Below are 6,352 nucleotides of genomic sequence, written 5' to 3' on the forward strand. Positions count from 1 at the left end.
CCCAGTTATAAACATTAAGGGTATTCAATAAACTTAGATGAATTTATCACCCTTGACCCAAAAATGAGCATGAAAGAGTAATCATATTTATTGAAGACGTTCTAAGCCTCTGTCAGTGCATGGCCTTTGAGTCAGACTTTAATACTTATTTGAGTCAGACTTAATACTTCTTTGGACCCATCTTGATGAATCATATTATTATTCAAAGACATAACGAATATTATCAAGATAAATTGAATACCTGAAGGAAACATACCACTCATGGCTCTTGAAAATAATGAGCAACAAGAGTTAAGCTTTAGTCAAGGTTATAATTGTACTTTAGTTGTCACTATTGCTTATGTGAACCCTTACGAGAGTCATCTGCCATGAGTAGCGATACTTTCCTTCTTAGAGTCACTATTGCTTATGTGAACTCTTATGATCCACTATTTTGACTCCGTTAGGAAATAAAATAGTACCACTAGTGTTTTTTTTACTTTCTTGCTTAACGAAGTAATGCTTACTCGGTACGTACGTAATAAAATAGTACCCTCTCAAGTTCAATGAAACATATGCACAACCATTCATAATTTTGGTTTCTTAACAGAACACACTTATTTTTTGTGGTATCAACTAAAAGGCACATGTGGTTATACTTTAAATTTCCAACCATAATTCTTATCTTCTTAGCAGTGGTTATTGTAGTACTTTCACTTAATGGAGCAGGTATTTCTATCTTAATGAGACGTTCCGATCTCCCCTCAAAATACGGATTTATCAGTAAAGCAAGCCACATTTTGATGACCTCTCATTAACCCACTTCTAGAGGAAAATTTAAGAGTTAGCATGCTTAGTGTCCCCAATAATGTAATATAGAGAGACAAGAAAGGATGTTTCTCCATATAACAAGATCAAAATTTTATTAATGGAATTGAGGGTGAAGGTATAACTTAGTGCTGATCAAAATCTTATAATAGCTTCAATATTAGCCTCTTGTCCGTATGTAACTTCAAAACTTATCTTAGATATTTTCATTATACCCAAAGAAATGTTAACAGCATGTTCATAAGGTTGCTAACTTTACTCAAAACGCTCGTTCAATATAATCAGCTAGGATTCACTTTCTCAATCTGTGCTTTATGATTGAAATGAACTCAAAGTTTTTATAGATTTCCTATGTCCCAACTCATCATTGTCAGATAACTTCATCCGACATGGGAATTGCTCCCCTAAATCCTGACATATTCTTGAGGGACATACATTTAGACTGCTCCTGCTAAGCATATGGTAAATAATTCATTGGATTCTTATCAATATACTATTTTCCAAAACTTTTCTAATGAGAGCCCATACTCATGTGTATAATTAATTATATCCTTAAGAAATAATGTACTAAAATTTAGGTACTATCACTTAATACTTTCTCACAATGCTTATGTACCACTAATAATCTAATATTTCAAAATTTTTGTAGTATTTATTTGAGAGAAATTTTTAAAAATTTAAAACTTTTGATTGAATTGTGTGATTATTTAAAAATGATAGTCAAATTCTCTTCCCATACCAAAATTCCATGTCAAAACTTGTATGGATTGATTTGGATCTTTTTGGATTTTTTATTTGGATCTCATGTTTGAGTGCTAAATATAAATCTAAACCTATATCTAAAAAAACAAAACCTATCTAACCCACCAAGGCGGCCGCAACACACCAACCTAGCCCGCTTCGCCCTCGCCCGCCTTCGGCCTGGCCCGTTAACACCGTCTGCCGCTCCGGCCCAACCTGGCCGTCCACCTAGCTCAGCATGCCGGCCCGCTTAACCACCAGCCCGCGCGCCGTACTCCCTCTCTCCCTCTCTTTTCTCTCACCGACGCGCCGGACCCACCCGTCAGCCACGCCGTTCATGTGCTTCCTCCTCCTCTCGATCGTACTGTCACGCGCACCGCGCGTGTACGCCAGATGGGACGGCCGCGCGCCTTGCCGGTCGCGCTGGCACCCACTACCGCGCTCGCCCACGCCCTTGCTTTTGCGCTGGCAGCCTTGGATGGCCGTCCCGCCACCCGCGCCACATCTCGATCGTCCATGCCGCCAGTGCCGCCCCGCAAACCCTAGCATGCCACCACACCCCTCCAAAACCCTAACACATGTCTCGCCGCTATAAATAGTGCCGCTCAGAGCCCTTCCTCGCCATCCTAGCCCCCGGGCTCCTCCCCATCGCCGCCGCATGAGAGAGGAGAGGGAAAGAATGGAAGGGAAGGAGAAGGAGGGGAGGGAAGAGAGGAGGAAGGGAAGGAGGAGGACAGGAAGCCATGCCAGAGGAGGCCATCCAAGGGAAGCCGTCCGCCGCCCGACGCCACCGCTTTCGCTGTCTCCCCGCCAGTGAGCCTTGCTACCCCTCTCTTTCCCCTCACTGTTTCGTCGTGTGCTCGTCCTTCGAACCGCCTATAGGGAGCACCGTCGTTCGCCTTTACGCGGGCCTGTGGCCAGGGACTACCCCGTGCCTGCACGCACGCGCCTTCGAGCGCGAGGTCGGGGCCACGCGCTGGCCCGGTTGCCGCGTGCACGCGCCCATGCCGATGCCGCGCCGCGCCCACATCGCTTGGCTGCCACGTGTTGTCTGTGCCGCGCCCGCATCGCTTGGCTGCCACCTGCTGTCCGCGTCACGCCGTCGTGGGCGCGGTCACCGCCACGCCGTGCCACGTCGTGCCGCACTCCGCCGCAGCGCCGTCACGTGCCACGGAGCCACCACGTAGGCACCATGTGGCAGAGCCACGTCGATAAAGTGTGCCACTTGGCTACCACGTGGCGCTGACGTGTCCGAGGCCTGGGCCCACTGGCGGGACCCACTGACCTGTGGGGCCCACCGCCGACCGGTGGGACCCAGCTGACCAATCAACGATGACATCAGCAGACACGTGGCGCACTCTCGTGCTACCACGTGTCACAACAAGGGACTGACACGTGTCACAATAATAATAAAATGTTTTCTGAAATTATTTAAATAAATAAATAAATCTTTTAATCTTTAAAAATTCATAACTAATTCATTTAACTCAAAAATATGAAACCAGTTGCATTAAATTCGTAAAATCGAGCTCGTGCTCTTTGTAGCTAGTTTGTTGTTATTTGGATCTTCTAAATTTGGCTTTGTTGAAGTTTTTGCTTAAATGTAATGTTGTTTAATTTACTTTACACCGTATCTCGTTCTGTGCATTCCCGAGCTACGACCCGGAAGACCCTCAAGACCCTGACTATGCCGAGGAAGATCCAAACGACTACGGAGAAGGTGTCATGTCACTCCCAATCATATAGATCCTATGCATGCTTAGTTGCTAGCGCTTTATTTGTGATACTTGATGATGTTGGATTGCATATCCAATATTTTTAGCCATGCCTTGATAATTGTTTATCCTGTTTCCCTTGTTTACCTATTTTTGTGGACTAGCTACAGATCCCTAGCTAGCCCACCACTCATATATCCATATACATGCTTTTGAGTTATGAATAGACATTTACCATGGTTTTGGTGATGGGAATTCCTTAACACTCTCACGTGTATTTTGGGTGAGTGTGACTCCTTGATATGTTTTGACAGGAGTGAGCTGTGGATGGTACTGAGGAGTGCGTTGCCGGGAGAGAGTATTCCGAACTCTCTTTATACCCTGTACCTGTGGCAGATACCTTATTTGTTAGCGAGAAGCAAATGGCGTACTTGTACGTTGCAGGTGCTTCGGTACATACTTATGGAGGAGACTGCTCACTCTCAGCCGCTTAAGGATTGAGTGGATTGAGTCGGGCGGGCAGTGGGCGCTGGCCGGCGCGTGGGCAGCGGGAGGCTAATCCTGGTGGTGCGGATGTCGAGGGAGGGGCGATTCGGGAGCTAGCAAAGCTAGGGAATCAAGCGGCGGTACGGCTTGCCTATGTTGTGCACTTACAGGCCGTGCGGAGGAGATGCACATGCTGGCTATTGGGCCAACAAGTGGGCTGGGATGCTTACTTGTGTGTGGATTGGGGGGCGTGACGCGGTGCTGCTTGCCTGCTTTGTCCTGCCTGGGCCTTGGTCAACGCTAACATGCCTTTGCTCATTTAGCTCGCGAGCTGCTCGAACTCACTCGCTGTACTAACGAGCTAAATTGTTAGCTCGGCTCGTTAAGAAAAAATAGTACGAGCCGAGCCGAGCGAGCTAACGAGCTACGGGCATTTTGTCCAGGTCTAGTTCAGTGACCAACTTCAGTTTCGTCTCGTCCAAGAGGAAACCGGTAAATGTTAGCTTTTTCCGGCATGACGGAGTAAAATGGTGCTACTCTGTTATTAGCTGCAACATAACATAGAGTAATTCAATAACCAAACACGAATTTTCCAATTTGATTTCTCGAATTTGAGACTTTGACTTTGTGGCTTATTTTCTTGAACCTTTCCAATGACTAAACTACCAAATTATTCCTGTTGGAAACATGAATGGTTGAAACAGTTTTCTAGAAAGAATTCTTAAACGAGGTGTATATTGTATTTTTCTTTTTTTAAAAATAAATAGGGAATAGCTATGACAAGCTTTAAAACTTGAACAGTAGTATGAGCCTGGATTGAACTGCCAGGGCACTGGATTTAGGAAGTTGGTTCAGGGCCGTAGATGAGCAAACATCCCATATGGTACTATTAATGCAGTACTGACAGGAGAAGAGAAGAGAAGAGAAGAGAGGAGAAACGTGCAAGCAAGATGACACTTAGCTTTCCGGAGAGGGACCAAGAACTGGAAGCTATTCAAGCTACTTCATCTTAATTCCTCATGAAAAGCTGAGGAGATAACATGGTACAGCACTGACCAAATAAGATGATGAACATCATGATCAGTTCCTCAGCTCGCGCTTGTGGCAAAAGGAGACTTTTTACTGCAAGATTATACTGCATTTCGTTCAGTTACTGCGCACAGTATACGGAAATCTATAGTTGTTACTATTTAGTGCAGTTCACAATCAAACCACCCAACTACTTGGATTGACAAGGAAGGTCTTGTGGCCTTTACATCTGTGGAGTGAACAGCACCACCGGTCTATTTGTTCCCCAGGGACCACATGAAAATCATTTCCTCGCCCTCAACTCTGATTTTAGGGGGAAAAATGGCAGCAGGTCGATGATGTCTGCTCAAGAAAAACCAGCATCTAATTTCAGCCATTCGATGGAGAAACCTGGCGATGATCTGGCAGGCGATGCGGCTATCCTTTAGACACCGTGCTTATCCACAAATCGGCACATCAACATCGATCGCCGTGCATGATCCAAAGACATCTTTTTTACACATGGTTACAGTTTAACCCCTCGTTTTGTCTCTGCTAGCAGATTCCAGACAGGTGTTGGGTTGCAGGGCTCCTCGAACACGAGCTCTGACTCCCTTTTTGGTAGGTAGCTACCTCCGGTCTCTGGATGCAGCAAGTCCACAATTATACACACTTTATTTTCACCTGTTTTTTTTTATAAACGTCGCCCTTTTTTGAATTTGAGAGGCTGGTGGACAGTAAAGTGTTTCTTGCAAGCTTGCTGGCCCGTGAACACTGACATACGCAGATTCTGGATGTTTGCAGAATGCGGATAGAAAAGGCCGAAAGGGGGATTTTGGTCCGTTGGCAACTTGCGATTGCCGTTTTTGTAAGACTGTCGAAAAGACACTGCGGTCAGCAAGAGACAGTACCTCTTCATCGGCTGGTCCCAGGATCTGCAGAAAGCTGCCAGTACTAAAATCAGTAGAAGAGTCGCATGACGCGCAATATGACTTTGAAGTTATGTTTTGATTTTTTCAGATTCATAAATATTAAACTAAACATACACGTAATAATATCTATAAATAAAAAAACTTAAACAACCTACAATTAAAATGTCTTCTTTCTCAAGAAATAATTCGATTGATTGTGCATGGGTTGGCTGTGTCATGAGGTGGCAGTGACGACGAGAAAGACGCTGATTTAGATGGGCCACCAAGCGCTGCCAGTGCCAGTGGCCACAGCTCCACCACCTGTCACAGACATTCCAGTTCACTTGTTCACTCGTAGCCTCATAGGGGTCATCACCAGTTTGAGCACGTGGAACATGCGTCTCTGTTATTCCACCTAGTGCATGCCGCCGCAACAAAGAGTAGCAGTCTCTCTTGTTCAGACTTGCACGCATACGGCATACCTACACGCAGGCCACGGAAACATGTACGTTGCGTATGCCATATGGTCTGCATGCCGTGTGCAGCGATCCGTTCCCCCGACAACCTGAGCCGTCGCAGTTTTTCTCGGGGGTAAGCCGGACAGTTTCGACTGTTGATGAACAGTGGCGCCTGCCGAACGGCTTCTCGCCGTACTAGCTCGTCCTCTGATTTGGACGCTGGACG

The sequence above is a fragment of the Setaria italica genome, chromosome IX, assembly GCF_000263155.2.
Source record: "Setaria italica strain Yugu1 chromosome IX, Setaria_italica_v2.0, whole genome shotgun sequence".
Lineage (NCBI taxonomy): Eukaryota > Viridiplantae > Streptophyta > Magnoliopsida > Poales > Poaceae > Setaria > Setaria italica.